General features: G+C 42.0%; 1 protein-coding gene and 1 long non-coding RNA gene across 3 annotated transcripts in view; one reads left to right on the top strand and one right to left on the bottom strand.

Annotated features, from left to right (window-relative positions):
- LOC111098261 overlaps positions 1-18,432 on the bottom strand; it is a 59,781-nt gene that overhangs the window by 3,451 nt on the left and 37,898 nt on the right. For both annotated transcript variants that reach the window (XR_005367710.1, XR_005367709.1), the window contains exon 2: positions 14,687-14,794. This is a non-coding gene — a long non-coding RNA (uncharacterized LOC111098261). The remainder of the gene's footprint in view (positions 1-14,686; positions 14,795-18,432) is intronic.
- BICRAL (BRD4 interacting chromatin remodeling complex associated protein like) overlaps positions 18,260-18,432 on the top strand; it is a 79,293-nt gene continuing 79,120 nt past the window's right edge. Inside the window, exon 1 of the mRNA XM_038554093.1 lies at positions 18,260-18,350. The gene's annotated coding sequence lies outside the window, so the exon portion shown is untranslated. The remainder of the gene's footprint in view (positions 18,351-18,432) is intronic.

Consider the following 18,432-nt stretch of genomic DNA (forward strand, 5'->3'; position numbering starts at 1 on the left):
AATCAGGAGTTGGATGCTTAACCAACTGAGCCACCCAGGCACCCCTACACTATTCTATTTTTTAAAAACAGTTTTGAGAATATTTGAGGTAATTAGGTTTATCCCCCCCAGTTTTATTGACATTTAATTTGATATATAACATTGAGTTTACAATATACAACATAATGGTTTGATATACATGTATATGTATTGCAAAGTGACTACCACAAGAGTTAGTTAATATATCCATCACCTCACATAGTTACTTTCTGTGTGTGTGTGTCTGGTGAGAACTTTTAAGATCTACTCTCATAGTTACTTTCAATATACAATACAATATGGTTGGGATCCCTGGGTGGCGCAGCAGTTTAGCGCCTGCCTTTGGCCCAGGGCGCGATCCTGGAGACCCAGGATCGAGTCCCATATCGGGGTCCCGGTGTATGGAGCCTGCTTCTCCCTCTGCCTGTGTCTCTGCCTCTCTCTCTCTCTCTCTCTCTCGAATAAAAAATAAAATATTTAATTAAAAAAAAAAAGAAAGAAAATCCAAGCTGGATCCTAAAAAATGAGTGAGATCTAACCCAGAGAAGGGAGAGAGCAGTCACTCATCATTTCTTTCTATGAATATTCAAGGAGCACCAACTATGATCTGGGCACCGTCCTATAGAAATATAGCAATGAAAAAGATAGGCAGAAAGAAAGTCCCTGGCTTGATGGCCAGGAAGCTAGGAGAGCTCCAGTGCCTCTAGCAACAGGGCATATGAAACAAACCTGGACAGGAGAAAAAGATGTGTTTAACGAGAGCGACCCTGGCCGCACCTTAGGACTCACAGGGGGCTTTATAACCTTCTGATGCACAGGGCCTTTCCATGAGTAGTTCAGTCAGAATCCCTAGGAGTAGGACCTTGGTGTATGGTGGGGTTTTTTGTTTTGTTTTTAAGATTTTATTTATTTATTCATGAGAGACACAGAGAGAGAGGCAGAGACACAGGCAGAGGGAGAAGCAGGCTCTGTGCAGGAAGCCCAATTCAGGACTCCATCCCCTAACTGGGATCACACCCTGAGCCAAAGGTAGATGCCAAACCGCTGAGCCACCCAGGCGTCCCAGCACTGGTGTTTTTGTTTTTTTGTTTTTTTAGCACTGGTGTTTTTTAAAGGTCCAGGGGGGCAGCCAGGGATGTAGGCCACCATGTTAGAGAACCTGTAGCATACTGAAGCAGGAAGTGGTAATCAGAGTTGAGGTTAGAGTAGTGAGCAGAGGCCAGACCACCAAGGGTCTTGTAAATCCCATCAGGCAGTTTGGGCTTAATCTTGAAGGCACTTAGGACCTGGGGAAGGATTTTGGCAGGATAATGACAGAATCAGATTAGTTTTCCTTTCTCCCCCGCTACCACCCTCCACCCCCACCCCCCACCCCGTCCCCTCTTAACAAAGGATCAGGCTGGATGCTCTGTGTAGCATGGATTCTCTTGGAGCAAAAGTAACCTGATACCAGTTTGGAGGCTGTTGGGGGAGCCAAGAAGTGGAGGTACTAGGCCATGATGATGAGTGAAGATAGAGAAGGAAGGGGTGATGGGTGTGAGAGATTTAGGAGACTACACAGGACTCTCGTTGGAAGTGAGGGATAAAGGAAGGCAGAGACTTGTGGAAGGTTCTGGCTTGAGGAGCTGGGTCCATTAGTGATCCTGGTGTGAGAGAGACCGCGAACCAGAAGAGCATGTTTGGAGAGAGAGCTGGTGGCTCCTTTGGGACCTGCTTCCTTGTCCTGCTGCCTGTGAGCCTCTGCTTAATCTTCTCCACTTGACAGCCCTTGCCACCTACCAGACCTATTTTACGAACCTCTTCCAGGAAGCCTAACTGGATTCTCCCTTCCACTGGCTCTGGGTGAACATCTATCAGTTTGTGAGGTCGGTACCTATTTACAGATATTGATTCTGCGGCTTGGGCTTCTCCAGGCACGATGTGTTTTAGTCCCTGCTCTCTGCCTAGCACAGTGCCTCCTACACAGGAGCACATGATAAAGACATGTTAAATAGACGAGTTAATGGCTGAAGAGCTGGGCCAGAAGCAAGAGCTCTCCTAGGACTGTGATTAGAAGTGGGTCAGGGGCTTCTTGTTCTCACTTCTAGGGTAAGGGACAGACCCAGTCCAGGGGCAGAGGAGAGTGTTTGCTGAGCTGATCAGGAAAGAGGCTGAGTGAGAAGCACTGAAGCTGTTGACTTGTATAGAGTGGCATATAGTCAGCTATACAGATTGTCCTTTGATTATAGTTTCAAATTCCTTTTGTGGCAAGGACATATACATCTCTTAAAGTTTTCCTGCATCTGTCCTTTCTCTTCCATCTCTTCCTGACAGTGAAGTGGGGTGATAGTGAGAAGTGGACAGATCTGGGTTTAAATTCTGATTACTAGCTGTGTGATATTGAGCATGATATGTAACCTCTCTGAGCTCAGTTTCCTCCAACTGTAAAGTGAGGATAAAGAAAGATATATTTCTCCCAGAATTGTTGTGATGTTAAATTAAGTAATGTGTGGGAAAAGTACCAACTATTGGGCCAGAACTGTAGTAGAACCTCAACCATTGCCAGGTTCCTTTCTGCCTGCCAGTTGCTGGACCTTTGTCTCTTAACACTTCATAGCCTTCAAAGAGAGTTGGGGGAAGCAGAATGTGCTATGTTCATCATGACCTTCTCAGAAAGGGCCCTTTAATGTCCAGCCTTTTGGGATGCCTGAGTAGCTCAGTGGTTGAGCGTCAGCCTTCAGCTCAGGGCATGATCCTGGAGTTCCAGAATCGAGTTCTGCATCAGGCTTCCCATGAGGAGCCTGCTTCTCCCTCTGCCTCTGTCTCTGTCTTTCTCTCTGTATCTCTCATGAATAAATAAATAAAATCTTTTAATTTTTTAAAAAAAATGTCCAGCCTTTCTGCAATTCTGGGGAATATTTGAGCAGATTCTACATGTAAATGGTGCTGCAAAAGAAAACCAGAGAATCCTAAGAAGAGAGAGCTGGGCAAGCTCTGATGGATCCTTTAATACCAGACAAAAACTGGCTTATAGTTTAAGGAAAAAATAAGGACATGTGGTGATTTTTTTTTTATAACAGTTCAATTTAAAGAACTATATTGAGAGATCATATTACTTTTCTTTCTTTTTTCTTAGTTTTTTTTTTTTGTACGATTTTATTTATTTATTCATGAGAGACACACAGAGAGAATGGCAGAGACACAGGTAGAGGGAGAAGCAGGCTCCATTCAGGGAGCCCGACATCAGACTTGATCCTGGGTCTCCAGGATCAGGCCCTGGGCTGAAGGTGGCGCTAAACCACTGAGCCACCCGGGCTGCCCCTCTAAGTATTTCTTTTATGACAGCCTTTCTATCTGTGAAATCTTTACTTTGGAGAACCACTGATGTAATCTTACCCTCACTTTACAGATAAGGGAGTGTAAAACAGTGGTATGTTATGTAATATTAATGGAATGTGCATTTTTTTTCTCAAACACTAAACTCTTTGACTGTAGACACCATAAGGGCTGTGGTTGTGTCTACTATTTTTTGGACCCTAGAATCCCCAGAATATGGCATCATGCCTGGCATGGGAGGCTCACAATACTTATCCGTTGGAGGAATAAATGAATTGTTCATCCCAGGCACTCTAGAATTCTAGATTTGTTTTTTTCCCCCAAGTTCCAAAAACCAATTCATTTTTTTAATCGTATATGTATATAAAGTTACTATTTAAATTCTTGTTAGTTAGCATACAGTGTAATATTAGTTTTAGGTTACAATATAGTGATTCAACACTTCCATACATCACCCGATACCCAGTGCTCATCATAGCAAGTGCCCTCCTTAATCCTCATCACTTATTTCACCCATCCTCCCACCTCCCCTCTGGTAACCATCAGTTTGTTGTCTATAGTTAAGAGTCTGTTTCTTGGTTTGCGCCTCTCTCTTTCTTTTTTGTCCCTTTGCTCATTCATTTTGTTTCTTAAATTCCACATATGAGTGAAATCTTATGGTATTTATCTTTCTCTGACTGACTTATTTCACTTAGCATAATACTCTAGCTTTATCTATGTTGCCAAAAATGGCAAGATTACATTCTCTTTTATTTCTTTTGGCTTAGTAGTATTCCATTGTATATACGCCACGTCTTCTTCATCCATTCATCAGTTGATGTACATTTGAGCTGTTTCCATACTTTGGCTATTATAGATAATGGGGCTATAAATGTCAGGGGCTTGTATCTCTCTGAATTAGTATTTCTGTATTCTTTGGGTAAATACCTAGTAGTGCAATTGTTGGATCATAGGGTAATTCTATTTTTAACTTGTAAAAAGTATTTATTTATTTAAGAGAGAGAATGTGTGCACATGAATGGGAGTGGCAGAGGGAGAAAGAGAGAGAGAGAGAGAATCTGAAGCAGACTCTGCTGAGCACGGAGTCCAACTCAATGTTCTGTCCCAGGATCCTGAGATCATGATTTGAGCCAAAATCAAGAAGCTTAACCACTGGGCCACCCATGTGCCCCTCTATTTTTTCCTTTTTGAGAAACCTCCATCCTGTTTTCCTATGCACCAGTTTGCATAGAATCCTAGTTGTTAATTGTATTTATTTTTATTGATGGAGCCAGTAAACTCCTTGAGGGACTCTGTTCTCTATTGCCCAGCAGGGCAGGTGCCCAGTGAGTGATTGAGCCCACTGGCCATGCAGAGTCAGACACATCCAAGAAAAGATAACCCAAGAACCTGAATGATAACAGGAGCCATCACATACTTTCCCTTGTATTACCTCACTTAATCTCCATGGTAACCTTACCAGGATATGTTTGTGCTGCATATAATAATTTGCAGCAACAACAATTTTAAGATTCTTTAAAGGATATTGCTGAATTTTAATTCCTGAACAGATGTGACTTTTTAATACAGACTAAGGGGGGGAAGTGGTGGAGGTAACTTTTCTGGTTCAGTTTCTTTCTCCTTCAGTGTAATGTGATCCACAGGGTTTTGAGATAGTTTAGAGGCTTAAGATCAAATGCTTTTAAAGTGTCCTGGCAAGTGAAAGTTAAATAGGAAGCAAAAAGTTTATTCCTTTTCAACTAGAATGTTCAAGGTCCTCTTCTTTTAGGTAGGATTTCATTATTTGCTTTAAAATGCCACTTTTCTGTGAAATACTATAAACTATCATTTTCAGACCATAAGTTCTAATGCTGTAAGCTTATGAAATCCATTTAGTAGATGGCAGTCTTTTAAAAATGGCAGAAGAGGGGTGCCTGGCTGGCTTAGTCAGTAGACCTTGCAACTCTTGATCTTGGGGTTGTCAGTCAGAGCCCCACGTAGGATGTAGAAATTACTAAAAAGTAAAATCTTTTTAAAAATGGCAAAGAGAAGATGTCAAAATACATGTGTTGCATAAATGGGTTTATATTATATATATTTGTTTTATGTATATATGCACATGACTCGCAAGATAAAATGTATTTCTTTTTATAGGTTACAGTCAAAAATGTTTGAAAAAGTGGTTTTGTTGGGGTACTGCCTGGCCCAGTCGGTAGACCCTGTGATTCTTGATCTTGTGGTTATGCATTCCAGCCCCATGTTTGGTATGGAGCCTTAAAAAAAAAAAAAAAGGAAATATTTTAAAAAAGTAGTTTTGTGAGTGATGCCTTGACACCATGATGTTCAAAAGTATATATCAGCATGGATAAAGGGACATTTTTTGTGTCATTATGAAGAGACAGCAGTAAGGAAATATGGATGTTGAGCTAATTCCCATGAAACGTCTCATCAGATGGGAACCTGTTTGTGCTGCACGTACTGTCTACTCCTTTAGTTTGTAAAAATACTAAAAGGCTCGCTTATGAGAAGTGAAAGATTTGGAGGAGGGAACATGGCACATAAAGTTTAGGAATGTGAATGTGTAACAGGCTACAGTGTGAGGCATTTGTGGCTCAAACAGTTGTGAGTTCTACTCTCTGGAAGGAACCCCAGTGGTCCCTGCATGTAGTAACTTGAAATGTGCTGAGACACAAATCTGAGTACATCCTAGTTGGCCTGTGGGTAGGGAGATAGTCTTTTGGCTGGTGAATGAGCAAGATGCTGTAGTTGATCCTGGGGTGAGAGGGGTTATAAAAATGAGCAAAGCATAGGCCTCGCCTCCTTGAGGCTCATGATCCAGGGATGAAAATGAAGATGACTAATTGTAAGTCAAGCCAGCTGCAGTGTGTGTTATAAAGGAGTGAGGAGGAAGTTCTTTGGAAGTGTAAAAGGAAGAGGGAAGGGGCCAAAGAGAGGGCTGAGGAGTAAGGGGAGGCACCCAGAAGAAAGGAATGCCAGGGCCATGCCAAGAACATGAGCAGAGCTGGGGAGGCACCAGTAGTATTTGAGGAACTTGGAATATAACACCATGTGGGAAGAGTGGAGAGTAGTCAGAAGGAAGAGAAAGGGATGTGGTGGACAATGGGCTGGAACCCGCCATCATCATTCCAAAGGCACTGAGGCCCCATTAGACGCTTTGAGCAGGAAGGGAGGCATCAGATTTGTGTTTTAGGAAGAGAATGGAATGGAGCAGGGGAGGTTGCCTTCAAGAGGCCACTGTGATGGTTCATTGGCTAAGTGACAAGGCTTGACCGAGACCAGTGGAAATGAATTGGAGGTTACTCAAGAATGATTTGTACCTGAAAGCCAATCCGTGAATTTATAATGGGCATGAACCTACCCAACCACTAGAGTGATTAGGTCAGCTGGCCAGAACACAACTTTTAAAATTGAAGTACATTAATAATCAAAGGATTACTTGGTGAAAATGGAGCTAAGGCAAAAGGCGTTGGATGGTCTGAAAGGACTTTTACTCGATCTGTAGCAGTTATTATATAGCAGTAATAATAAAGCTTAGTCTCTGGTGGTTTGTTACTATTCTCTAGAGAGATACTTGGCATGCCACAGCTGGAGGAACTATTCCCCTGACCAGCATTATAGAGAGGCTGGCAGGCAGCATATTCAAGGATATTTTGGCTGCAAGAGAGGAAACTCACTCATAGGAGAGCAAGTAAAATGCTCTTCCTTCTGTAAGGAAGGAGAGTCTAACAATCCAAATGCTAGAAAGGCAGCCAGGCCCCATGGGGCTTAGAATATCATCAGGCACTTCCTCCACCCCTCTTCCCTCCCTCCACACCCAGTGAGAATCTATTCTTCCCAACACACTGGCCTTCTGTTCCCATCCATTTGCATGGGCTCCATTATAACTGCTCCAACATGGTGGCCTTGACCCTTAGACTTTCCAGCCATATATAGTTTGCTCCCCGCAGCTGAGCCAGTTTCTGTGTCCCAAGTACTAATACTAGCAGAGAGGATCTGACTGTTCCAGGTTGGGTCATGGGCCTTCCCCTAATCTACTTAGGCTGAAGATGTGATGTGATAGATCATTTGTGAAAAACAAAATGATGGTAAACAATGGATAACTCTAGTATGCTGGTATTAATAACCCAGTGTATTAGCTGTCTATGGCTGTATAACAAAGTGCCTCAAAACTGAGCAGTGGGATTTTTTGTTTGTTTGTTTTTTGTTTTTAAGTAATCTCTACACCCAGTGTGGGGTCGAACTCACAACCCTGAGAGATTTCCAGCTCACAGTCAGTGAGGCCCCAAGGCTTTCTGCCTATTGTGGAAGCATAATCATGCCCCCTGCTGCCCACCCTTCAGGTTACTGCAGACTGAGGACAGCTGGACTACAACTCCCAACTAAACTGTTTCCGGGTTCCTGGCCCTCATAATTGTGATATAATAATAAATTTAGCTTGTTGCTTTAAACTGCTACATTTTGGAGGCACCCGGCTGGCTTAGTTGGTAGAGTGTATGACTTTTTTTTTTTTTTTTTTTTTAATTTACTTATTCATGAGAGACACAGAGAGAGAGGGGCAGAGACACAGGCAGAGGGAGAAGCAGGCTCCATGCAGGGAGCCTGATGTGGGACTCGATCCTGGAACTCCAGGATCACGCCCTGGGCCGAAGGCAGGCACTAAACCGCTGAGCCACCCAGGCGTCCCGAGTGTGTGATTCTTGATCTCTCAGACACTTATCCTCATAAAATTCGAATCTGTTCATAGCAGTTTCTTATTTAAACCATCCTCAAATGGCTCCCGTTTTTCCCTAGACAGGTGTTTTGTTTTCTTTTTTAATTTTAATCGCCACCATAGGAACGAATACATTTTTTTTTTTTACTTAAGTGTAGACAAAATGCCATATGAGTTCACTTACATGTGGAATCTAAAAAATAAAACAAATGAGTAAACAAACAAAAAGCAGAAACAGAACCATAAATACAAACTAGTGGTTGCCAGAGTGGAGGGGTTGGGGGGATGGGCAAAATGGGTGAAGAAGAGTGGGAGATACAGGCTTCCAGTTATGGAAAGAATTAGTCACAGGGATGAAAGGAATAGCATAGGGATTATAGTCAATGGTATTGTAATAACATGGTATGGTGACAGATGGGAGCTACACTTGTGGCGAGCATAGCATAATACAGAGGGTTGTTGAATCACTGTGTCATATACCTAAAATTGTGTCAACGATATTGCAATAAAAAATGATAACAAATTTTTAAAAATTTAATCACCACCACAGTAAGAAATACATATACATATTTTTAATTGACGTGTAGTTGACATATGGTATTATATTAGTTTCAGGTGTACAACACAATGATCCAACATTTATTTTTTTTTTAAAGATTTATTTATTTATTTATGACAGACATAGAGAGAGAGAGGCAGAGACACAGGAAGAGGGAGAAGCAGGCTCCATGCTGGGAGCCTGACACGGGGCTCGATCCCGGGACTCCAGAATCGCGCCCTGGGCCAAAGGCAGGCGCTAAACCGCTGAGCCACCCAGGGATTCCCCTGATCCAACATTTATATATATTATGAAGTGATCACCAGGATGAATCTAGCCACCATCTGTGCCCATAGAATGTTGTTACATATTATTAACTATATTCCTATGCTGTACATTGTATCCTCGTGGCTTATTTATTTTATATCATAAAACAACACACACACATATATAGACAGGTTTATAATGAAAAGAAATTTCACAAAAAAGTTTACACTACCTTACTACCTGTGCCATATTCAGGTATTTTCTATTCTAAGCTCTTTCATTTTTTTATGAAAGCTGGTCACAGTCTCATGGATTTTACATCCTATTGAATTGTGACCCACAGTGTGGAAGGCAACAGCCTAAAGAATCACCCAGACTCCCTGCCATGAGCTACAAAGCTCTACCTGGAGCTCTCTCCTCTCTTTCCTTACATTATTTAGAGAACTCTTACGCATCCTTTAAAACTCAGTTTATGGAAAAAATAAAAATAAAAATAAAAATAAAACTCAGTTTATGGGACGCCTGGGTGGCTCAGCGGTTGAGCACCTGCCTTCGGCCCAGGGTGTGATGCTGGAGTCCCGGGATCGAGTCCCACATCAGGCTCCCTGCACGGAGCCTGGCTCTCCCTCTGCCTATGTCTCTGCCCCTTTCTCTGTATGTCTCTCATGAATAAATAAATAAAATCTTAAAACCAGCTTTAAAGTGTCTCCTCTTCCCTTCTCTTCTTGCATAGAATTGCCCACTCTGGCCCCCAGAGCATTTCACTTGGTGACTATCCCTCCTCGCCAGCCTGCTCTAGGGTCAGCTCCCTGAGTCTACAATACATTTTCATAAAGTGTCTCCAAGTATGTTTACGAGGAGCAAATTAGCATCACACATATGACGGTGCTGCAAATGAGCAATGTGCAGGTGGGGGGTGTCGCACGCAGGTTTCCTGTTGCTGGAGCCACGTGCTGCAGAAACAGGATCCCTCCCCCTTCAGGCCAGTGTCTCGCCCCGTGCATGCATCTCAGGTACAGTTTGCACTGGAACTTGCCACCCAGTTCATTGCCGTGGTTCATTTTAAGCTGCTCTGGTTTCTTTTTGTTTTGGGGTTGTTTTTGTTTTTTTTTTCTCCTACTTTTTTCATTTGTTTGTGTTGATGGGGACAGCCTAGTGAGAAATGGAGCTTCAGGCAGCACAGATAGGAAGGTCTCTATATCTGCACCCGCCCTGTGGCTGGGGCTGGGGGGGGACTCCTTTCTGAAGTGGTATGGAAGGAGGGTTTTGAGGTTTTTGAATATTTACTGCTAAGTATCTAAGAAAGAGATTTGTTTGCCCACATTTGCACTGTCTTGGCAGGCTAGCAACCTGACCAAAAAAAAAAAAATATATATATATATATATTTTATATATATATATATATATTTTTTTTTTTTTTTCCTTTCTGTGGTTTTTATTTTTGAAGGAGAGAATCGACACCTTGGTTAAATTGTGCTGAAATACAATGGCTGTTTCCTTTTAACTTAAGGGTTGATGCTAATATGATTCCTAGGCCCAGCCTCTTGGGGGTTGCTGATAGACTATGCTGTGAGCCATAACAAGAAAAGGGGGGTAGGGGGAAGCAATTAAATTATTCCTTCTCCAGTATTCTCATTTCTGCACCTGTCAATGGCTATGTAACTGCCCAAGGATATGTTGACTTGGTTGGGTATGTGCTTATTTGGGGGAGGGAAGTGAGAGGTGAAGTGAAGACAGACTGTAAAACGATAATTACTGTGGAATATGATAAATAGTATGATAGAGGTATGTATTACATGCATAGAGAAGGCAGGCATTTATTCCCTTCAAGGGGTAATTTTCAAAAAAGGTCACCTCCATTAATGGATTGTGAAATTCATTTACAAGGTGACTTGTTTTTTTTAAGGTTTTATTTATTCATGAGAGACACACACACAGAGAGAGGCAGAGACATAGGCAGAGGGAGAAGTAGGCTCCCCACAGGAAGTCCAATGCGGGACTCGATCCCAGGACTCCAGGATCACGACCCAAGCCAAAGGCAGATGCATTTAACCACTGAGCCACCCAGGTGTCCCTACAAGGTGACTTCATAACACTTCTAAAAGTGAGAAAAAATGGACTGAAATACAGTTGATCCTTGAACAATATGGGGGTTAGGGACCCCAATTCCCCCACACCCTTCACTGTGCAGTCAAAAATCCATGCATAACTTGACTCTCCCAAAAGTTAGCTACTAATGGCCTATTGTTGACTGGAAGCCTTAAACAGTCCATTAACACATATTTGGTATGTTATACGTATAATATGCTGTATTCTTACAATAAAATAAGTAAGCTAGAGGAAAGAAAATGTTATTAAGAAATTCATAAGGAAGAGAAAATCTATTTACAGTGATGTGTTATAAGAAAATATGCAGGGCAGCCCTGGTGGCGCAGCGGTTTAGCGCTGCCTGCAGTCCGGGGTGTGGTCTTGGAGACCCAGGATCGAGTCCCACATCAGGCTTCCTGCATGGAGCCTGCTTCTCCCTCTGCCTGTGTCTCTGCCCCTATCTCTCTGTCTCTATGAATAAATAAAATCTTAAAAAGAAAATATGCAGACAGGAGACCTGCGCAGTTCAAACCCACGTTGTTCAGGGGTCAACTGAATCTGAAGCTGCAAACTCCGTGGTAAGTTTAGATACTGTTTTCCAAAACCTTTGTTTTAGTTATGTATTTATTGCCTGGTAATATGAAATCTATTTTTTGGGAGTGAGTCTTAGACAAAGATGTCTGAAAGCCACTTGTAGGGGATGGAAGAAGGCGCCCCAGAGGAGATGGCATTTGAGCTGGGTGTTGGAGACTGGTGGACTTGCCCCAGACGAGGAAGGGCATTCCAGGCAGAGGGCAAAAGTTATGTCCCCATTGGGAGGTGTGTTCAGGGGCAGGATATTCTCCGTGATTGCACTGCAGGGTACTGGGAGAGGAGCGGCTGGAGGTGCTCCTGGGGGGGTGGGATGAGGGGGAGGTGGAGTAATTAATGAACCACTTGAAGATACAAATGTTGGCACCTCAGCTCTCCCCAGAAATTCTAAGTCTCTGGTAATGGGTTTGACCTTGGGAATCTGTATTTTTAATAAGCTTCCCTGGGCAGTGAGGTGCTAACAGAGGAGTGATGTAGCCAGTGCTGGGTTTGCAAAGGGGTGATTTTTGCAGTAATTTGGATAGAAGATTGAATAGGGAGGCCAAGCCAGAGAGAGAGGAGGACCTGAACTGAGGTGAAGGTCCTCGGAGAAGAGGGACTGGATTTGAGGGAGACTTTGGAGGTGGGTTGCATGAGCTAAGAGAAGTAAGAGAATGAGAAGGAATGGTAGAGAATCATAAAATATCTAGGGGGTTGGTCTGTGAACACAGAGACAAGAGGGAAGACCAAATTCAGAAGGGGAGAGGATTGCTTGAGTTTTGGGTTTTGCCCTAAGACAGGGCAGGAATCACCCATCAAGTTTTCACCATGCCCCATGTGAACTATACCTCCAGAGCAAATGTGTCCTTTGCTCAGATTGCCCATCTCTGAACAACCTCCTAAGTGCCTTAAGTTCATCTAACTCACAAGGGATTGATTCATATACCCAACTGCTAGCTGTCTGGTATGATTGACAGTGAGGGGATATATAAAACTTTTCAGGTACAAGAGTACTTTCCTCTTTGCTCAGGGTGTTACCTTTACAGTACCAGAAAACCTGGGGAATGAAAGCAGTAATTAAAAGATTTAGGTGAGAGAGAATTGTATGGTCTGAGGGGTGTCACACAGGGACTCTAAAAATGCCTGATTAACCTTCCTGTGCTCAAAGAATGTGGCTCTTCAGGGATCATGATGCTTGTGGAAGTCACAGTGTCTATAACTCCTCAGTATTCATCTTCAGTATTGAGGCTATGTCTTGGTGCCTGTTTTGTGCCTAGTGATTTGTTTTCAATTTGTATCTACAAGTCATCTTTTAGGGGTGGTTCTCTATTAAATGTCTGATTTCTTAGTAGTTTTATTTTCAGAAAGGATGCTGACATTTATTGAGCAAGCCCCTTTACGTAAGAATTCTATCTTAGAGGCTGACTTTCTCACCAAAATCTTTTTTTTAAGATTTTATTTATTTGTTCATGAAAGACACAGAGAAAGAGGCAGAAACACAGGCAGAGGGAGAAGCAGGCTCCCTGTGGGGAGCCTGATGTGGGACTTGATCCTGGGACCCTGGGCTCATGCCCTGGGCTGAAGGCAGATGCTCAACCACTGAGCCACTGAGGCACCCCTCTCACCAAAATCTAAGGGTGCTTTATAGTAGGAGCCTGAAGCCTAGTAAACCCCATTCTACTTCCTCTCTAGTCCACCATCCTCCTGGGCATGGTGGTGGGAAAAGGAATGCTCTGTTCAAGACAGGCCAGGAGTTCTGGCAGAGGACCACAGGGGCTGGAGAGCTGGCAGGTGACACATCCCAGACATGCCTTCCAGCGGCATTGGCATAGGCATGAGGTGTCTTAACCTGATGACTGTCCTCCCACTCTCATACTCTGTGGGGAAGCACAGGCTAGATGTTTAAGACAGCAAGGCCAGTGGGAGTGCTGACTGCCTTTTTTTTTCTTTCTTTCTTTTTTTTTTTTTTTTACAGTTGTTACACTCCTTATCCTTGTACTAGAAGCTTGTGGGAGTTCAGACTTCTTAAAATCTGTCAAGGAAAATAACCAGCTTGAAATATGACATGACTAGAATAGCCTTAGTCTCTACAAAGATGATTTAAATTGTTTATATTCATCTACCAAATAATGTAGGCAAGGTTTTGAAAACAGTTGTAATCATGCCAATAAATTGCTTGTTTACCATTGCTTTGAAAACAGTTACTCCTAACGATAGTATTAACAGTCACAACACTAATGGTAACTATTATTGAATATTTACTATATATCTGGTTCTAAAGCAAGGAATTTGTATCTGTAGTGTCATTTAACTCCCCCCTTCAGCATCCTGAGATATAGGCATTGGTACCTTCATGTTACCGATAAGAGAAGTGAGAGAAATTGAAAAAGTAGGCAAAGAGACCAAAGGAATAAAAAGTGTCAATGCCAGAGTTCTAACTGGTAAGAGAGAGGGTGGGGAGCGGGTAGAGGGGGAGGAAGAACTGTAAACCATTAGCCTCTTCTGCCTGTGATCCATTGGGCAATGGTTTTATGTGGTTCTAGGAGATGACTGCACTCCCTTAATATATAGTAAGTTCTCTAGATATAGACTGATTTCTTGTGTTCTTATGCATCTTGTGGACTGGGCTGTTTTTCTCTTATCCCACAAGTACTGATCGTGAGTTAACTCTATACAGAGTACTCTGTTAGGCCCCTTAGAGAATAGAAAGCCCTTGAGGAGCTCCCTATCTGGGAGGGAACATGAGAGAGAGATAATTAGGTTCAATCATATGAGATTGCCACTGGGAAATTACAAGGGACATACTAAAATAAATTACTGATGCATAACTAAAATAAGACAATATAATATTAGCTAAATACTGTGACCTCTCCTGTTTCAGGTACCTTGCTAAACATTTTGCATGCAGTAGTTCCTAAATCCTTAAAATAACTCTCAGACATGATTATAATTACCTCATTTTATAGATGAAGAAGTTGAGGCTCTCAAGGGTGAAGTGAGTTGCTCAAAGCCACACACCTGGTTGTGACAAGGGTGGAATTTGCACCTTTGCAAAGGTCAGCCTGAATACAGAGCTAGTGCGCTTAAGCCCCAGAATGTAAGTACTTCTAAAGGTGCAAATAAAGGTATACACTTTATTTATGCACATTGGCAATTTTCAGTTTTTATCTCACACATACCTTATACAGCATTTACTAAATCATTTGGTGTATCTTGGCACTTCTGTGATGGGGGCATATCTGGTCATGCGCATCACACTTAATCTCAGCATCTGTATTCTTCCCCTTCTGAGAATGGCCCACCAACCAAGGGGAACATATGGAGGGAAAAGACAAAAAACAGATATATTTCAACTTGTGTTATGTGGACATTGGGCCTGTTTATTCAGATGCCCAAACATACACTAGAACACTTCGATTATAATTTAATTATTGCCTCTTTCCCCCCACCCCCCACCCCCTGTGTCCACTTGCCCTTCTTTCTTTCTTTTTTTTTTTTCTTTTAAACATTTTATTTATTTATTCATGAGAAACACAGGGAGAGAGAGGCAGAGACACAGGCAGAGGGAGAAGCAGGCTCCATGCAGGAAGCCCGATGTGGGACTTGATCCTGGGGCCCCAGGATCACGCCCTGAGCTGAAGGCAACCGCTAAACCGCTGAGCCACCCAGGTATCCCCCGCCCTTCTTTCTTTCTAAGTCACACACACAGATGGGAATCATAGGAATGACTATTTATTTATTTATTTATTATTATTATTATTATTATTTTTTAGGAATGACCATTTAAATTGTACATAATTAAATTGCAGGCACTACTATTAAAGTTATTTGTGTATAGTTAAGCCATTTTAAGAACTTTCTTCTTAAGTTTCCTGATCTCACACTTAGATACTAAAATCCTGTTTATATAAACCATAATTTTACATTTTGCATACAAAGGTATATCCTTTATTTTAAAATGTTGTCTTTTTAATCACATGAGAAAAAAATAAAGAAGCTTTGTTTGTTATAGTACTAAGTGATGTCAATTTTGATGGTGCCTGGTGAATGGTGCCTGGTGAATCTGGGATTCTCCCTGCTGCCTCAGGATTTTGTAACACCCCCCCCCCAAATTTACAATTAGATTGACAGCTGGCATTCTCAAAGTAGGTCATCACAAATTAGACGGTTGTCCTGTCTGTGGCATAGACAGAGCTCTGTTTATATTAAAACAGGGAGGACTGCTTGTTCCCAAGATCCTTTTCAGGACTCGAACAGGGTGAGTTATAGCCTCAATCTGACTTGGGCTCCCTCCTCAGCCCTTATTAGACTGATGACCCCAGGCAAATTACTGAAACCACTGGGAGCCTCATCTACAAAGTCAGGCTGATTAAGGTTTGTGGAAAGGTTCATCCAATAATGTATATAAGCATCTAGGTGGTTAGTAGGCATTCAGGAAATATCAATGCTCTTATATTTGGACATTCTTTTTAAAAATCCTGCAATGCCCTATACTCTTCTTTTTTTTTTTTTAAAAGAATTTATTTATTTATTCATAGAGACACACACACAGAGAGAGGCAGAGACACAGGCAGAGGGAGAAGCAGGCTCCATGCAGGAAGCCCGACCTGGAACTCTATCCTGGGTCTCCAGGATCATGCCCTGGACTGATGGCAGCGCTAAACCGCTGAGCCACCCAGGCTGCCCTGCCCTATACTCTTTATATAAATTGTTTTGTTTGGTGATCTGTTAAAGTCAAATTTTTGTGTCTTTGGGGTTTGGGGCAACTTGGGAGAACAGCTTTCTAAAATCCATTAATATTTCATTGGAGCTGTGGAGCAACAGCTGTATAAGTTGCTTGGTGGGCCCTAATTGCAATGAATAATCCATGAACTCTTTTGAAATGTAATTCTTCGAAATGGGTACTATAATTAAATTCCAGCCAATCCAAGAGCACTTTAAAACATGTTTAAAAATTTCACAATCCAATTAGAAAACTGGTTGGTCCAACTGTCAAGTGTAGAGAAATATGCTAATTTATGCAAAGACTACTGTTCCAGGAAGGCCTTGGCTGAATGTGAAGCACAACATTTTCTGAGAAAACACCTCGATGATACTATGTGATACTAAATCACTGAATATATTTTTAAGGCATGTCCAAATACAAAGCATACATTGTAAATGACAAAGCAGCAGTTACTAAAGCAAGATATGGTTTGTTTTTTAAAGAGGTTTTCTATCTTGAATATGACAACATTGTATGCCAACCTTGACATATTTATCTTGTGCAATACAGCATAGTTATAGTATCCTTATAAAAGCAAGCAAGGTATACTACTATTGTGGTTTTTTTTTTTTTTAATTCTAAGGGGATATACAGACTAAACAATTTCACTTAAATAATTTAAATCTAGAGATAATCTGATTTTAAACTCACCAAACATCTGGGAGACATGGGTCTGAACATTGTTTATCCACAGGACCCCCACTGTTCTCTCTCTCTCTCTCTCTCTCTCTCTCTCTATATATATATATATATATATATATATATCGCAAACTAATTTAAAATAATTTTAGAACATTTCTGGGGCTTACATAGGTAGGTTTTAAAAATCCAAGTCACATTCTTACACTATTTTTTACCTGCCCTTGGTGTTTATTTAAAGACCCCCACTCTATTTCCGTGGGCATTTGCAGGATAAGTAAATACAATCAACATAGACACAAAGGCATCCCCTCCCAATCTGCACTATCATAATTAACGTTTACATAAGTGCTCTGAGGTCTAGATGGTTTATGGAGACATCTCAACAATTTGAGATTTGAGATTAAAAACTGGTAATGGTGGTAATTATATACTTGCACCAAAAAGTGTTAAGAGATTGGGTAGCTTCCTTTTAAGACTGGGGATCATGTAATGAAAATTCCACAAACTTGGCTTATATTGGTGGTGATAAAGGCCATCAACGTAAGGAGAAGGCAAGAGGAATTGAATGTTTCGAATGACTTAATCAGCTCCTCACCTTCATCTTGGCCGCTAAAGTTGTGTTGTGTTTGTTTTTTTCTTAATGTTGACTTACAGATTTCACAGATAAGGTTTCACGGCATTCGGGAATGGAAAAAGAGGGTGTTGCAAAGGAAAGCCTGGTACATTTAAAAGTTAGAATGAATCAGTTATTTGCCAAATAAGTAACTCAAAGTGTTTTTTTACTTTAAAAAAAAAAAGCATATGCAAAAAAAAAAAAAGGTATTGACTGGTTCTAATCAGAGTTCTAAACAAATGCTGTGTTTTTTGTGTTTAACCCCCAGCGCCCCCCAATCTCCGTCGAGCTAAAACTGGAGAGAGAGTGTGAGTGTGTGTGTGTGTGTGTGTGTGTGTGTGTGCAGGGTGCCTGCAGAGAGAATAGCACGCATCTTGTAGATCTAAAAAAAAAAAAAAAAAAAAAAAGCCAAATAAACCTGTTTCTTGAATAAACCAGTACATTTCTGAAGTTAAAAAGAATCCGAAAGGAAACAGGAATTGACAGCTTGGGAGCTTGATTTTTGGGGGGAGAAAAAAAAATTTTTTTAATTAAAAAGCCCCTAATCTCCACATTTCTTGCTAGGCGAGAACCGAAGTTTGGAGGTAGACGAGCAGGCGAGCGGTCTGCCCGGGCGCAGAGCATGAAGGCCGGGCGGGCGCGGGGAGCGGGCGCCCGCCGCCCGGCGCGGGGGTGAGCGAGAGAGAGAGCGGAGCGCGTGTGGCCGGCGCCGCTCGGCCGGGAGCTCCCGCGCCCGCGCCCCGCGCCCCGCGCCCGCCGCCGCCGCCGCCCCTGGTGCGATGGCGCAGAAACCCCGTTGACAAGGCACTGCTTTTTCATGACGGTGAGTTTCCCTTTGAGTGTATTATAATTTTGTGATAAAAATTTCAAGGAGAAAAAAAAAAAACACACACAACCTCCTTCCT

This window comes from Canis lupus, chromosome 12, assembly GCF_011100685.1.
Source record: "Canis lupus familiaris isolate Mischka breed German Shepherd chromosome 12, alternate assembly UU_Cfam_GSD_1.0, whole genome shotgun sequence".
NCBI classification, from domain to species: domain Eukaryota; kingdom Metazoa; phylum Chordata; class Mammalia; order Carnivora; family Canidae; genus Canis; species Canis lupus.